Source organism: Sminthopsis crassicaudata, chromosome 5 (assembly GCF_048593235.1).
Source record: "Sminthopsis crassicaudata isolate SCR6 chromosome 5, ASM4859323v1, whole genome shotgun sequence".
NCBI classification, from domain to species: domain Eukaryota; kingdom Metazoa; phylum Chordata; class Mammalia; order Dasyuromorphia; family Dasyuridae; genus Sminthopsis; species Sminthopsis crassicaudata.
The window spans coordinates 68,759,887-68,777,909 of record NC_133621.1 but is presented as its reverse complement, the minus strand read 5'-3'; the positions used below and the strand labels follow the sequence as shown (position 1 = coordinate 68,777,909).

At 34.9% G+C, this 18,023-nt stretch overlaps 1 long non-coding RNA gene across 1 annotated transcript in view; it reads left to right on the top strand.

The window, feature by feature from the left end:
* Nucleotides 1–17,812: 17,812 nt before the first annotated feature.
* LOC141544598 (uncharacterized) overlaps nucleotides 17,813–18,023 on the top strand; it is a 32,227-nt gene continuing 32,016 nt past the window's right edge. The window contains exon 1 of the long non-coding RNA XR_012482678.1: nucleotides 17,813–17,844. This is a non-coding gene — a long non-coding RNA (uncharacterized LOC141544598). The remainder of the gene's footprint in view (nucleotides 17,845–18,023) is intronic.

Genomic DNA, 18,023 nt, shown 5'->3' with positions numbered 1-18,023 from the left:
TCTCATATCCATATCCTTCTCTGCACTTACATAAGCCATCACCCTTATTCTTTGTCCCGATTCTTATCGCTATTCATCTTGTCTATTGTAATTCCTTTCCAACTGGTTTCCCTGTCTCAAATCTCTTCCTTCTCTCTTCCATTCTTCAAAAAGCCACCCAAACAATCTCCTTTAGGTCCAGTCTGGCCCATTAAACCTCCCTGCTCAAAAAAAAAAATCCTGCATTTCTCTGTTATCTCTCTAATAGCTTATCAGGCTGACATTTACAGACCTGCATAGTCTGGCTCCAGCCTACTTTTCCAGCCTTATTTCATCTTAGTTACTTTCATGTACTTTGTGTTCCAAAGTAACTAGCTATTTCCTAAATTCAGTATGTCAACACATCTTCATTCATGCAAGCCAGTCCCTAAGTTTGAATACATTCCTTCTTTCCCTCCAGCTTCAGAATCTTTATGTTCCTACAAAGTTCAGCTGAAGCTTCACTTTCTCTCTGAAACCCTTCTTGATCCTCACCAGCTATTAAAGTTCTTTCTCATCAATTACCTTATATTTATATACTATATATAAATTGTATTCTCCCTATAGAATGTAAGGTCTTTGAGGGCAGAGATCATTTTGTTTTGATCTTTTCATGGCCAGTCTTTAGCAGAATTTTTTTTACTTAATGGGTACTTAGCAGATATGTTTACTAGAAGTGATATCTCTATTTTAATCTGACTTTATCCTTCCTGAGGGGATTTTCATAGCCCAGTGAAACCATTAACTATACTGTGGAGGGTTACACAATATGAACAGATCATAATAGAGTTCTAACAAAAGATGATCCACTGGAGAAGCAAACAAGCCATTCCAGTATCTTTGCCAAGAAAACCCCATGGATAGTATTAAAATGATATGATATGACACCGGAATATGAGCCTCTCAGGTCAGAAGGTATCTAACACACTACTGGGGAAGAGCAGAAGACATCTACTCTCTAGCACTCTAGAACTAGTACTCTAGTACTCTAGTACTAAAGAACCAGTTGGGCCAAAGCTGAAAAGGAGCTTAGTCATGGATATGAATGGTGATGTAAGGAAAGTCTGATGCCATGACGATCAACATTGCATAAGAACCTATGGAAATAAGATCCATGAACCATGTTAAGCTGAATGTTTTCAAACAAGAAGTAGAAAGATTAAATATCAATATTGTGAGTTTGAATAAATGTAAGTGGATGAGAATAGGTAATCATTAATCCAGGTGATCACTTCTCTGGCCAAGGATACCTTAGAATAAATGGAATAATCCTCATAGTCAATAAAAAGGTGAGAAAAGTGGTAATGGAATATAATCTCAAAAATGAGAGAATGATATCTGTGAGAATCCAAGTCAAACTATTTAATATCATAGTAATACAAGACTATTTTCCCAACCACCAATGACAAAGAAGTAAAAAATCAATCAGTTCTGTGGAAACCTACAACATTATCTAGAACAAACAACAAAGAAAGTTTCCCATTAATGATTAGGATTGGAATGCTGAAATAGGAAATCAAAAGATAACTGAACTGACAGGCAAGTTTGGCTTTGAGTACAAAGTGAAGCAGGGCTCCAGACTAATTGAGCTTTATTAAAATAACTTGCTGGTCATAGCAAACTCTGTTTTTCAACAACCCAAAAGGCAACTCTCTATACATGAACATCACCAGATGGTCAAGAATGAAATCAGATTGATTTTATACTTTGCAGCCAAAGGTGGAAAACCTCTTTACAAATAAGATCTGTAGCAGACTGTGGTTCAGATAATGAGCTTCTTCAAGCAAAATTCAGATTTATGTTGAAGAAATTAGGGAAAACCATCAGACTAGAAAGGTATGACCTAAATAGCATCATTTATGAATGTGAAATGAAGGTGATGAATAAATTTAACAGATTATATCTGGTAGATATAGAACTATGGACAAAAGTTTTAATGTTGTACAGGAAACAGCAGCAAAAAAAAACATTCCAAAGAAAAGGAAGTTCAAGAAAACAAAATAGCTATCTGATGAGGCTTTACAAATAGTTGAAGAAAGAAGGAAAGCAAAAGATAAAGAAGAAAGTGAAATTTATACCCAGCTGAATGCAAAACTTTAAAGAACAGAAAAGTTAGGAAGTTTTCTTAAATGAGCAATACAAAGAAATAGAAGAAACAATAAAATGGGAAAGACAAGAGACTTCTTTGAGAAAATTAGAGATATCAAAGAAACATTTCATGTAAAAATGAGCATGATAAAAGACAAAAAAATGGTAGGACTTAAAAGAAGCAAAGGAGATTAAGAAAAGGTGGAAAGAATATTAAGAATTATATAAGAAATATCACAAATAATCATGTCAGTATGGTTCCTTATAGAGAACCAGACATCCTGGAGAATGAAGTCAAGTAGCATTGCTAACAATAAGGCTAGTGGAGTTTGTGGAATTCCAGTTGAATTATTTAAAAATACTAAAATATAATGCTGTTAAAGTGCTGCACTCAATTTAACAGCAAATTTGGAAAACTCTACAATAGCCACTAAATTGGAAAAAACCAGTCTATATCCCAATCCTAAAGAAGGGAAATGCCATAGAAGGTTGAAATTACCAAACAATTGAGCTCCTTTCACATGCCAGCAAGACTATACCTAAGAATCTTTATGCTAGACTTCAGCAATATGTGAGTTGAGAATTACCAGAAAAGCAGGCTGGTTTTCAAAGAAGCAGAGGAACTAGAGACAAAATTGCCAATATTCCCTGAATTGTAAAGGCAAGAGAATTCCAGAGAAAACATCTGTTTCTGCTTCATTGACTATACTAAAGCCTTCAACTGTGTGGATCACAACAAAATGTGGCAAGTCCTCAAAGAGATGGGAGTATCTAATAACATTACTTGTCTTCCAAGGAATCTCTATGTAAGTCAAGAAGCAACAGTTAGAACTAAATATGGAACAACTGATTGGTTTAGGGTTGGGAAAAGAGTACAATAAGGCTGTATATTGTTACCTTATTTATTTAAATTTCATATAAAATATATGATGCAAAATGCTAGGTTGAATGAATCAAAAGCCAGAACTAATATCAATAATCTCAGGCTGATAACATCCTGAAGGCATAACGTGAGGAAAAATTATGAATCCTCTTGTAAAAGAAAAGGATATAAAAAAATTGAGTTGAAGTTTAATGGGAAAAAAATCCTAACATCATTACTGGTCCCATCACTTCTTGGCAAATGGGAGAAGAAATGGAAGCAGTGTCAGATTTTATATTCTTGGGTTCAAAGATCGATGTCCATGGCAACTATATCCAGGAAATTAAAAGATGCTTGCTCCTTGGGTGAAAAGCTATTGCAAATCTGGGTAGCATACTAAAAACCAAAGACATCCCTTTGCTCAAAAAGGTCCACAGAATCAAAGCTATGGCTGTTCCAGTAGCACAGTATGGTTGTGAGAGTTGAACCAAGAGCAGTTAAACACGATAGACTCAACTCTTTTGAATTATTGCTTTATTAATTTTATAATTATAATTTTTGACAGTACATATGCATGAGTAATTTTTTATAACATTATCCCTTGTATTCATTTTTCCAAATTTTCTCCTCCCTCTACTCCCTCACCTAGATGACAGGCAATCCCATATATATTAAATGTGTTACAGTATAACCTAGATACAATATATGTGTGTAAATCCAATTTTCTTGTTACATGTTAAAAATTGGATTCTGAAGGTATAAGTAACCTGGTTAGAAAGAAAGTAGTGCTAACAGTTTACATTCAATTCCCAGTGTTCTTTCTCTGGCTGTAGTTGTTTCTGTCTATCATTGATCAACTGGAAGTGAGTTGGATCTTCTTTATGTTGAAGATATCCACTTCAATCAGAATATATCTTCATACAGTATTATTGTTGAAGTGTATAGTGATCTTCTGGTTCTGTTCATTTCACTCATCATCAGTTCATGTAAGTCTCTCCAAGCCCCTCTGTATTCATCCTGCTGGTCATTTCTTATAGAGCAATAATATTCCTTAACATTCATATACCATAATTTACCCAACCATTCTCCAATTGATGGACATCCATTCATTTTCCAGTTTCTAGCCACTGTGGAAAGAGCTGCCACAAACATTTTGGCACATACAGGTCCCTTTCCCCTCTTTAGTATTTCTTTGGGATATAAGCCCAGGAGTAGCACTGCTGGATCAAAGGGTATGCACAGTTTGATAACTTTTTGGACGTAGTTCCAAATTGCTCTCCAGAATGGCCAGATTCTTTCACAATTCCACCAACAATGCATTAGTGTCCCAGTTTTCCCACACCCTCTCCAAATTCATCATTATTTGTTATTGTCATCTTAGCCAATCTGAAAGGTTTGTAGTGGTATCTCAGAGTTGTCTTAATTTGCATTTCTCTGATCAGTAGTGATTTGGAACACTCTTTCATATGAGTAGATATAGTTTCAATTTCATCATCTAAGAATTGTCTGTTCATATCCTTTGACCATTTATCAATTGGAGAATGGTTTGATTTCTTATAAATTAGGGTCAGTTCTCTATATATTTTGGAAATGAGGCCTTTATCAGAACTTTTAACTGTAAAAATATTTTCCCAATTTGTTACTTCTCTTCTAATCTTGTTTGCATTAGTTTTGTTTGTACAGAAGCTTTTTAGTTTGATGTAATCGAAATCTTCTATTTTGTGATCAATAATGATCTCTAGTTCTCCTCTGGTCATAAATTCCTTCCTCCTCCACAGGTCTGAGAGGTAGACTATCCTCTGTTCCTCTAATCTATTTATGATCTCATTCTTTATGCCTAAATCATGGACCCATTTTGATCTTATCTTGGTATATGGTGTTAAGTGTGGATCCATATTAATTTCCAGTTTTCCCAACAGTTTTTTTCAAATAATGAATTTTTATCCCAAATGTTGGTATCTTTAGGTTTGTCAAACACTAGATTGCTATAGTTGTACCCTTTTTTGTCCTTTGTACCTAATCTGTTCCACTGATCGACTGGTCTATTTCTTAGCCAATACCAAATGGTTTTGGTGACTGCTGCTTTATAATATAGCTTTGGATCAGGTACACCTAGACCACCTTCATCTGACTTGTTTTTCATTAATTCCCTTGAAATTCTCGACCTTTTATTCTTCCATATGAATTTTGTTATTTTTTCTAGGTCATTAAAATAGTTTCAGTAGTCTGATTGGTATAGCACTAAATACATAGATTAGTTTGGGAGTATTGTCATCTGTATTATATTCGCTTGGCCTATCCACAAGCACTGAATGTCTTTCCAATTATTTAAATCTGACTTTATTTTTGTGGCAAGTGTTTTGTAATTTTGCTCATATAATTCCTGACTTTTCTTTGGTAGATGGATTCCCAAATATTTTATACTCTCGACAATTGTTTTGAATGGAATTTCTCTTTGTATTTCTTGCTGTTGTATTTTGTTGGTGATGTATGAAAATGCTGAGAATTTATGTGGGGTTATTTTGTATCCAGCAACTTTGCTAAAGTTGTGAATTATTTCTAATAACTTTTTATTAGAATCTCTAGGGTTCTCTAAGTATACCATCATACCATCTGCAGAGTGACAGTTTGATTTCCTCATTACCTACTCTTATTCCTTTAATCTCTTTCTCGACTCTTATTGCCAAGGCTAGCATTTCTAATACAATATTGAATAGTAATGGTGATAGTGGGCAACCTTATTTCACTCCTGATCTTACTGGGAAAGGTTCCAGTTTATCTCTGTTACATATTATGCTTACTGACGGTCTTAAATATATTCTTCTGACGATTTTAAGGAATAGTCCATTTATTCCTATACTCTCAAGCGTTTTTAGTTGGATGGATGTTGGATTTTATAAAATGCTTTTTCTGCATCTATTGAAATGATCATATGGTTCTTATTAATTTGACTATTAATATGGTCAATTATACTAATAGTTTTCCTAATATTAAACCAGCCCTGCATTACTGGTATAAATCCTACTTGATCATAGTGTATTTATTATCCTGGGGATGATTTTCTGAAGTCTTTTTGCTAATTTTTAATTTAAGATTTTAGAATTAATATTTATTAAGGAGATTGGTCTATAGTTTTCTTTCTCAGTTTTCAATCTACTTGGTTTAGGTATCAGTACCATATCTGTGTCATAAAAAGAGTTTGGTAGGACTCTTTCATCCCCTATTTTTTCAAATAGTTTATATAACATTGGGGCTAATTGTTCTTTAAATGTTTGGTAGAATTCACATGTAAATCCATCTGGTCCTGGGGAGTTTTTCCTGGGGAGCTGATTAATAGCTTGTTCTATTTCTTTTTCTGAAATGGGACTATTTAAGCAGTTTACCTCCTCCTCTGTTAATCTAGGAAGCCTATATTTTTGGAAATAGTCATCCATTTCACTTAAGTTATCAAATTTATTGGCATAAAGTTGGGCAAAGTAACTCTTTATTATTTCTCTAATTTCCTCTTCATTGGTGGAAAGATCCCCCTTTTCATTTTTAAGACTAACAATTTGATTTTCCTCTTTCCTTTTTCTGATCAGATTTACCAAAGGTTCATCTATTTTATTGGCTTTTTCATAATACCAACTCTTAGTTTTATTTATTAATTCAATAGTTTTTTTTTACTTTCAATATTATTGATTTCTCCTTTTAATTTTAGTATTTCAAGTTAAGTTTTTGGTTGGGGGTTTTTAATTTGGTCTTTTTATAGCTTTTTAAGTTGCAGACCCAATTCATTAATCTTCTCTTTCTCTTATTTTGTTCAAATAAGCTTCTAAAGATATAAAATTTCCCCTTATTACTGCTTTAGCTGCATCCCACAAATTTGGTATGATGTCTCATCGTTGTCATTATCTTGGGTGAAATTATTAATTGTTTCTATAATTTGCTGTTTTACCCAGTCATTCTTTAAGATGAGATTATTCAGTTTCCAATTACTTTTTGGTCTCTTTACCCCTAACTTCTTATTGAATGTAGCTTTTATTGCATTGTGATCTGAGAAGAAGGCATTTATTATTTCTGCCTTCCTGCATTTAATTTTGAGATCTTTATGTCCTAATATATGGTCAATTTTTGTATAGGATCCATGAACTGCTAAGAAGAAAGTATACTCCTTTCTATCACCATTTAGTTTTCTCCAAAGGTCTATCATACCTAGTTTTTCTAATGTTCTATTTACCTCTTTAATTTCTTTCTTATTTGTTTTGTGGTTTGATTTATCTAATTCTGAGAGTGCAAGGTTGAGATTTCCCACTATTATAGTTTTGCTGTCTATTTCTTCTTGCAACTCTCTTAACTTTTCCTTTAGGAAGTTAGATGCTATACAACTTGGTGCATATATGTTTAGTATTGATATGGCTTCATTGTCTATGCTACCTTTTAGCAGGATATAATTTCCTTCCTTATCTCTTTTACTTAGATCAATTTCTGCTTTTGCTTGATCTGAGATAAGGATGGCAACCCCTGCTTTTTTGGCTTTACCTGAAGCACAATAGATTCTGCTCCAACATTTTATCTTTATTCTGTATATATCTCCCTGCTTTAAGTGTGTTTCCTATAAACAACATATTGTAGGGTTCTGACTTTTTGATCCAGTCTGCTATCCGCCTCTGTTTAATGGGAGAGTTCATCCCATTCACATTTACAGTTAAAATTACTAATTCTGTATTTTCTGCCATTATATTATCCCCTGATTATGCTTTTTTTCCCCTTGACCCCCCTGAACCCCTTCCCCAATATTTAATTTATAGAACCCACTTGTGACACGCAGCCCTCCCTTTTTAGTATCCCTCCATCCTCCTTTTAAGTCCCTTCCCATTGCTTGTACCCTTCCCTTATTCCCCTTTTCCTTTTCCATTTTCCTCTCCTCCCTTTTAATGAGGTGAGAAAGAATTCTCTGAAAAACAAATATGTCAATTATTTACTCTTTGAACCTATTCTGATGAGAATAAGATTCACACAATGTTTCTCCCCCTCTATAAATTCCCTCAGTTGTGGTAGATTTTCTATGCCTCTTCCTGAGATATAGTTTCCCTCTTTTTATCTCTCTTTTCCCTTTTTCTGATACTATCCCCTTCCCTTTACTAATTCCTTTATATCAGTAAAATAAAACTATCCATGTGAACCTTCTGTATATCCACAACAGGGATACAGTTCTCAAGAGTTCTTTTTACCTTTTTCTGCTTCTCTTTAGTCTTGTGGATGTAGATCAAATTTTTTGTTTAAGTCTGTTTTTTTTTTCCTTAGAAACAAATGGAATTCCTCTGTTTCATTAAATGACCATCTTCTTCCATGGAAGAAATGCTAAACTTATCTGGGTAGTTTATTCTTGGTTGCAGTCCTTGATCTTTTGTCTTTTGAAATATCAGGTTCCAGGCCCTTTGATTCTTTAATGTGGAGGCAGTCAGATCGTGTGTGACCCTTATTGTGGCACCTTGATATTTGAATTGTTTTTTCCTAACTGCTTGCAGTGTTTTTCCTTAGTTTGGTAGTTCTGCAGCTTAGCCACAATGTTCTGTGGAGTTCTTTATTTAGGGTCTTTTTCAGAAGATGTGAGATGAATTCTTTCAACATCTATTTTCCCTTCTGTTTCTATTATCTCTGGATAGTTATCTTTGATGATTTCCTGTAAAATAGAGTCTAGGCTCTTTTTTTGATCATAGTTTTTGGGAAGTCCAATGATCCTCAGATTATCTCTCCTAGATCTATTTTCCAGGTATATAGATTTTCCCATTAAGTATTTGACATTATTCTCCAGCTTTTAATTTTTTTTTGTTTTGTTTTGTTTGACTGATTCTTGATTTCTCAATGAATCATTCATTTCTATTTGTTCAGTCCTGATTTTTATTGAGTTATTTTCTTCATTCACATTTTTTTAGTTCTTTTTGTATATGCCCAATTGAGTTTTTAAATGAATTATTTTGCTCTGTTGAATTTTTTCCATTTCACTAATTTTTTTTAGTGAGTTATTTTCTTTTTCCAATTCACAAATCCTACTTTCCTGTGATTTGTTAACCTTTTCTAATTCACAAATTGTGTTTCCTTGCACCTCCTGTGAATTCTTTATTTTTTCCAACTCAAATTTCAGGACGTTATTCTCTATCTCTTTCCTTTCCCCATTTTTCTTCAAACTCTCTTAATTTTTTAATAGTCTCTTCTAGGAGAGAATTATGTAATGGGGGACAGGTATCATTCCCTTTTAGAGTGTTATCCGGAGACTGTCTGCTGTTAGCCTCCTTGGGGTTGGATACCTGCTCTTTCTTTGTATAGAAGGTATCAATCATTCTCTTCAGCTTCTTATTCATTGTTAAAAATCTGTGTGGGGTCTGCCCTTTGGGTAGGAAATTTATTTATCAGCTTCCTTTCAGATGGGGATAGGTGGCCTCCTGTGTCTGGACTAAGAGAGAGCTCTGGAAGAGAGTTCCCCTCCCCCCCAGAAGTGACTTAGAGATATTTAGCACGGCTGCATTGAGATGAGTGCCCAATGAAGGACCCTCGATGTGTGGCCTAGCAACTGCTCTGAGACTAGAGGCTGAACAGTGAAAGTGTCACAAACCCCAGCCAAAGCCTCCTATGGGGCCGTGGATATTAGCAGCTGACATGAAAAGCCCCTGTGCTCAAACCGGAAGTGTCTGCATGGAAAGCGCCCTTCTTGCTGCAAAGGTTCCACTATTATGGGAGTTCTGCTGCTGCTGGAGTTTCACTGCAGGGAGAATTCCATTGCCTCAGGCTGAGCCTCGCACTATTTGGATTAGAGGTGGCTGCCCCTAGCTGTGTCCCCCTCTGTTCAGGTTCTTAACTGCCTCAAGGAAAAACCCCAGCCAGCAGCAGGCAGCTGCAAGCCATGCCGAGATCTGTTAGGTGGCTTCCAGTATGGGGTGATTATATTTTCTGGCTATTGCTTTAATGTGTCTTTGATTTCTCTTCTGATCTGCTGTTTTATAAGCAGAGTAGAGATATCAGCCTATGCCAAATTCTTCTATCTCAGTGGCTTCTCTGATCCCAGAGTTCTCCCCAGCCCATTTGACACAGTGTGCTAGCCCCAATCCAACACTGCCTGTGTTGATCTTTTTTTTCTTCTCCCCTAGGAACAGACCTTTTCCACTGAAATTCCAGAATCTCTTCGGCTGGTAAGTTGTGCTTCTAATCCTTGTGGTTTTTATCAGTCCAGCATTATTTTTGAGGCTGATTTAACTAGTTGGTATTGAGGGAAGAAGGGGGCTTACAAATTCACGTGTATCTTCTCCGCCATCTTGGCTCCGTGCCCCCCCCCCCTGCTTTTGAGACTTTTGAGAGTCATTTGTGCAGCAAGGAGATCAAATCAATTATTACTTAAAGAATAATTCAGACTGTTCATTGAAAGATCAAATATTAAAGGTGGAATTTAATACTTTGGCCACAAAATGAGAAGACAGGAGTCACTGGAAGATCCTAGTATTAGGAAAGACTGAAGGAAAAGGAGATAGGAGAGGATAAGATGGATGGATAATGTCATGAAAGTAACAAACATGAGCTTTCACAGATTTAGGAGATAATGGATAATAGAGGGGCCTGATGTGCTATAGGCCATGGGGTCACAAGAAAAACAGACATGACTTAATTACTGAACAAGTCTGGGTTTAATGAAGTGAGAGCTACATTTGGTCTCTTTTCATCCATCTCTGAAGTCTTGAAACTTTGACAATCTGTTATTCAGGAGTCTTTTTATCTAAGCCTTTTTGTAGCCATCATTCAAAGGAATGACTGTGCAAAGACATCATCTGTATACGTATCCCTGATTTTTTTTTCTCTACATACATATATTACTGTGATTGGACTTATTTATGTACTATACTTTCAGTATACCTGATCCTCAAGGAGCTTACATTCTAAGAGGAAAGATAGGGCACATCTCTCATCAAAATTCCCTCTGAAACTATCTCCTTTCCTGAAGAGAGGAGAATACTACATGAGGGTTATTTTTCTTTTCTCTCCATTCTGATCTTATTTCAGATCTATCTGAATGCCCTGAAAGGAATGAAGATTCATATATAGTTGCAAGGGTTGGTTTACTGAAAAATAGAAATGCTTTATTCTACTAATAATTAAATGACTCTGGTGATAAGTCACTTAATGGAGCAACTTTTCAAATGAGTTAGAAATATATTATCTTTTAAGAAAAAGTAAAATATTTTCTTTGGCCAAGCATGCTCATCTATCAGAAAATGGGGTAATGTTATAGAAGGTGGGTCTGGTGGGTATATTTACAAATGAAATAACCACTCATAACAAAATGGGAAATTTTTCAAAAGATGCATGAGGAAATTCAAAACTATGCTATTTTATTACAATACTTCCTATATTCAGTTGCATGCATTCAATTATATTCAGCCTTTGGGCTTGGCTACAGGCACTATATTAGATTCTGGTCCCTAGCTCTAACACTAATTAGTTGTATGATCTTATCCAAGTCATTGGGTGGGCTTGAACTTTAGTCTGCAAAATGGGAAAACTGGACTATATGATTTCCAAGGTCCCTTCCAATGCTTGTCATCTCTGATTCAATGATTTTACCACATTGAAAGTAGAGAAAAGAATTTTGTTTGAAAAATCATGTGGAGTATGTCATTTTACCAACTGACAAAGATTTTTTTTATTTAAAAGATACTTATAGTAGAAACTGTACTAGCTTTAGAGTAAAAAGTCACTGATTTTAAATTTTAGCTCTCCTAATCACTACCTATTACACATCAGTCAAACTCATTGGGCCTCACTTCCCTATCCAAAATGAATTTATTGGGCTAGACAATTCAGGAATCTGACAGTTGTAAATCTATATTCCTGTGAGTTTTAAGATTTAGAAACAGGGTACCCAATTTGGTTTTGAAATGCAGCTGTAAAGTGTAATTAAATTATCTCTAAAACAAAACAAAAAATCATTGTGGAACATAATCTAGTGTTGGTCCCCTAATCCATTCAAGAAACAGGGGATGAGTATGTTTTGCCATCATTTCTAGTCCTGGAAATGATTCAGAATGTGGCTGAACATAAACCGTTCATCAGCACCAACAGGTTCATGAGCCTCAGGCAGTATGATATCCCTGCCAGTCATGGTCCTCGAATTTGCACAACATTTTCACCTCCACAAATGAGCACCACCATTCTTGGGCCCCCACTACATCTGTTATATAAGCTTCAGATCAGAGCTTAGGAGACGGGACCCCTGCCACCCACACTAGTATACTTACTGCTTTGCCAAATGTTAGAAATTGTGCAGGGAATGTTTTCCCTTCTTTCTCAAGCTTTTAGTTTACCCATCAGTGGAATACTGGAGCTGACAGGTAGAGAGAAAAATTTTTGCTGCCAAGCCTTCTCCCATCCCCAGGTGTTGAAAGTAATGTTGTCATTCTTTGGAAGATGGGAGAGAATTATATAAGGGAGGAGAACATACACTCGGTGACACTGATCCCCAGATGAATTTTTATAATAGAATTAGAGGGCTAGCAGAGACCTAGACAGACCAAATAATCTATTCACCTGTGTTTATATACAGCTGCACCTAAACTACTCCAGACAGATGAGATGCTATCTCATTTTAAAGGACACCAAATAGATCTCATGTCTTCATTATGCTCTTTTACAACCTCTGGACTGGATTTAACTGAGATCTGTAGTATCTGCAAAATCTTTCACCCAATAATTATATTAATTCTTTTTTAGTGCTATAGGCATTCATGAAGTTAGAGAAGGGAATAATGACTAGGTAGTATATCTGACACCCAATTAGGAGGCTTGAACCTGGAAAGAAAAAATGTTTGGCTAAAATGTTGGACAAAATGAGAATACACTGGTTTTGTTCTTAAGCTAGGATTCTGACATCCATCTCCACCTGTACAAGTTTGCTTTCTGAACCACATTAGTTTGCCACCATGTGGACTTGACTCCATTGCCAAGAAATCCTTTCCAGTGTGTTAAGTCCCTCAGGCTATGATAGTTTACCATATGTAGTATGTATGAAAGTGTCTTTCTAAACAAAGAATTTATAGGGGAATCCTGGAAACAATTGTTAACCTAGCTGGTATACACAATTCAGCACTCTGCCAGAAGTGATCCATCCCTTTCTCTAAGAATCAATGAATAAAATAAAGGAAGCATTTATTAGGTATTTAAATATGCAAAGCACTGTATTAAGAACTAGGGATATATAAACCAAAAGCTCCTCTTAAGCAGCTTACATTATACTTATGTGTGTATTTTTGATTATATATAAAATAATTTTTAATATTCATTTTAAAATTTTTTACTACTACATTCTCTTCTTCCTTCCCTCCCCTCTACCCTCATTGAAAAGGCAAGCAACTTGATATAGGTTATTCATGTATAATCATGTAAGGTATATTTCCATAATAATCATATTGTGAAAGAAAACACAGACAAAAATATTTTAAAAAGTGAAAAATAGTATTCTTCAATCTTCACTTAAATTTTATCAATTCTTTTTCTAGAACTGGATAACATTTTTCAACATAAATCCGTCAGAACTCTCTTGGATCATTGTATTGCTGAGCACTACACAATATTGCTGTTACTGTGTACAGTGTTTTCCCAGTTCTTTTCACTTCACATTACATCAATTCATGTAAAGCTTCCTAGATTTTTTTTGAAGGCATTATTGCTTTTTATTTGTTATGGCACAAAAATATTCTGTTACAAACATGTACCATTACCTTTTTAGTCAGTCCCCAATTGATGGGCATCCCCTCAATTTCCAATTCTTTAGTGCCACAAAAAAGAACCGGTATAAATATTTTTGTCCATTTATGTCCTTTGACATTTTTTTTTCTCCTTAGCATACAGACCTAGTGTTGGGTTAAAGGGTAAGCGTACTTTTATAGCCCTTTGGGTATAATTTCAAATTGAGGAGCTCACATTCTAGTGGAAGAAGATAACACATATGGAAGACTTCAGCTACAAGTCAGATGGAAAGATGCAATGGTCCTTAGGGTCCAGTGGCAAAGCAGATGTTAATGCTACATCTATAATGTCATTTCCACTAGGGAAAAAAAAACCTATCAATTTGGGATGTTGAATTATTTGACATTGTCAAGGACTTTGGTGACAAAACCTTTCTTGAATCTAAAAATTATCAGGGAGCTAGTTCTATATCTTGCAAGCACTTGTTCTGTCTTCCTGGTAACAAAATGAGTTTCTATATTTCCTATTTCCCTTTACTGGTCTATAAGTACTTTCCTGGCAGAGCCCATGAATTCTTCATCTTTGAATTCTTCACAGTGTCTTACCTCAAGTAGGATATCAATAAATGATTTTTTTAGTTTACATGAATTGAACAGGAAGATCTCTATGTATGCATAGGGAAAATATAAATTCTAGTACAAAAGAAATTCCTCAAGAGTAGAGACTGGTTATTCTTGTCTTTGTGTTCCAGAGACTGTAAGGTACAATAGGAGATTAATATGTTTGTTGAATAAATTAAGTAATGATGCTGTTATTTGTCATTGTCAACATCAAAAGTAATGATTTATTCTGTGCATTGGGAGATGAAGTATGTAAAGTCTGTAAAATCTATGTAAATGTGAGCTGTCATCATCCATATCTTCCTTCTCCTCCTCATCATCATCAATAATAACCATTATCAATCATCATCATCATCATTTCTATATGTAAATTGGAGATACAAAGTTAAGTTCTATGGGGGATACAGATAGGAATTAAACAAACTCTCAACTCAAAAGGTACTTACAATATAGTAAAACATTCAGGTCAATCCTGAAGAAAAGATAAAAACTTGAGAACTAGATGAATAGATTAACCAGAAAGAGCTCTAGGGATTTAAAAATGAAGCAATATCCACGCCAAATACAAACATCCTGAAAAACACAAAACCAAATGAAAATCCTTCATTGAATACTTGAGCTTTTTTAAACAAATTTTTTTTGGCCTGGAAATACATTCATAAGCAGATTCCCCCCACAAGAACAACCAGAAACTATTCAGTGTATCTTTCACCAGAATCCACATAACATCTTAAAATAATCACAGAGAGACAATGAATTTATACAGATGTGGCTTTCCCATGATGCATCATTCCTAACAACAAACAACTCCATGCATACCACCTGTTACTAAGTCTAAGCCCAAAGTGGAAAGAACTAAGTAGGAGGAGGACCAAAACACCAGAGAATTCAATGGGGAGCAAAGCAGATAATTTTAGGTCATTGTTACTGACTTGACAGATGAGGTAAATATGGGCTAATAGAAGCCATAAGTCAAACATGGAGAAAATGGAATTAGCTCTGGCCTTTCCTAGGAAAGCCAGGTCCCAGAGATTTAGAAACTGGATAATAAAGAAAAGATCAAGAAGTTAGTGAAGACAACAATAATAATAACTAGCACATATATAGCTCTTTAAAATTTGCTAATAACTTAATATATAATATCTCATTCGATCTTTATAATAATTTTGTGAGACAGGTATTATTATTATCACCAGTATACAAATAAAGAAACTAAGGCTGAGAGAAGCTAAGGGCCTTATTTAGGGTGACCTAACTAATAAGAGTCTAAAGTATGATTTGAATTCAGATTTTCCTGATTCTAAACTCAGCATTCTATTCACTGTACCACCCATCTACCACCTTTTTCCTTTTTGCTTAATTATTCATCTTCTTCTTACTTCTTAATCATGAGTATTTCCCAAATATCTTTGCTTTTTCCTCTACCTTCTCTTCCCTTTCCCACCACCACCATCCCTGGGTATTTTTTCAAATATCTTAAATTATATTACTTGCTGAATTTACATTTAGCAGAAATACTCAGCACTCCATCAATTGAATGCTTGATTCAATGGAACAATTCCCTCTAGCAACAGCATTACATAGAATGGCACTAACCACCTGCAATAAATATTAAATAATATAAGCAGCAGTATCCTTTTATCTCTATAAGTTACTTCAGACATCCTGTGGGCTGTCCATTTGAATAATGGAAAACAACAAGGTAAAGTCAGCATTATCTTGACAAGTTAGCTTTTGAATGCTTAAGTGCCCACTCAACAACTGAACAGAATTAGAACTTTGAGGGGAGAAAGGACCTCCCAAGTAATCACATCCCCAGGACTCCAGGTAAGAATCCTAGGAAGATCAGATACTTGTCCTATTAGAAAAGAGAAGAATACACTTTCTTTTCATGGTAGTATTAAGAAAATAAACTACTCTTGAATGACTCCATTCCAATTTCAAGCAGAATACCATAAGTCTCTTTTTCTCTGTTTTTTGCTTTTCTCAGCATCAAATGCTGAAACATCCCTATCATCATTCTTATCTGTTCATTCTGGTGTCCTCTTCTTAATACTGGCGCTCATCCATTTTTGCATGGTATCTCCTAATTGTTCCTTCCCCCTCTGGTACATCCTTCAAATAGGTGACAAAAACATTGCCCTGGTTACATCACTATCTTCTCAAAAAATCTTTGCTGGTTGGCCATTGTTCATTAAGTTAAATAATAAAATAAAATAAAATCCTTGGCCTGGTATTCAGGGATCTGTACAATCTGGCATGAACCCGTTATCCTTCCCCCAGTCTCTAAGCCTCAGTTAACCAGACACTTCACTGTCCCTGATCTTGTCTCTGCTATAATGGAAGCCAAGATCTCCATACTTGGAGAACTTCAATGCTTTCCTCCTTATCTATGCTTATTCTACTTATTTTTCTATTACTCCCTCCATAAAGCTTTCCTTGATTTCCCCCCCCCCATTATTTTCCAATAATGTTCTCTGACGCCACTCTCATTGATTAATTAATTTCTTTTTGATTTCTCATGCTAATCACGTGACACAACGGGTATTTTTGTTTTTGGTCTATAAACTTTATCTTTTCAGTAGACTGCAAGCACAGTCCATACAGTAAACCATGGACTATGTTCTTTGACATTTTCATTTTGTTTTTCCTGTAGAACAGCTCTTCTTCCTTAAAATCCTCTTCTTTCTTTTCCATAATTTTATCCTCTCCTGGGTATCCCTTACCATTCCTTCATTTTCTTTTTTGCTTAATTATTCATCTTCTTCTTACCTCCACCTTCTCCCCTAGTATTCTCCTCTCCCTATTATTCTCCTTGCTGATCTTGCTTCCTTATCCCTCACTGTTTTCATAGGATGAATTCCTAAATCTTAAAAATTCTTCTTTGACAATAATCTTACTTTAAGTAAAGTTTGGCACATGGTATGTACTATAAAATATTTATTCTCTTTCATTTTCAATATGCCTTATTTTTAATAATAACTTTATTTTTAAAATATATACAAAGAGTTTTCAGAATTCATCCTTGCAAAATCTTATATTCCAATTTGTCTCCCTTCTTCCTACCTCTACAAGTAATCCAAAATATTAAATATGTAGAGCAAGTAATCCAAAATATTAAATACGTAGAATTCACCTATGCATATTTCAACATCTATCATGCTACACAAGAAAATCAGACCAAAAAAGAAAAAAAAAAGAAAAAAAAAAAAAGCAAGCAAACAATAACAAAAAAGTGAAAATACCAGATTGTGATCCACATTCAATCCCCACAGCCCTGGATATAGATGACTCTCTGTATCACAAGTCTATTGGAATTGAATATCTTATTTTTTAGCATCATCTAATATTATTCCCCATCAAATATTTTGCATTTCAACTGAGAGGGATGATTATTGATAATCAATGATTGGAGGAGGGGTGATTCAGATTTCTCTTTTTTTTTTTTTTTTTCCTTATTTCTAGACCTCAGTCTCTGAAAGTTGACCCAACCTTGTTCATCCAGACCCCACCCAGATAAAAAAGCATTTATTCTCTACTCAGGTAAGTGGGGAAAATTCTTTGAATAGACTATGGAAGATTAGGTAGGGGTAACTTAATGACATAATCAAAGTTAAGATCCAGGCTCCTATTGTTCTATTCATTATCTCATTAATTTATTCAGAGTTGACTACCACTCTTAGAAGCACCTCTCCTCCAATGAGTATACAAGTGTAAACCTT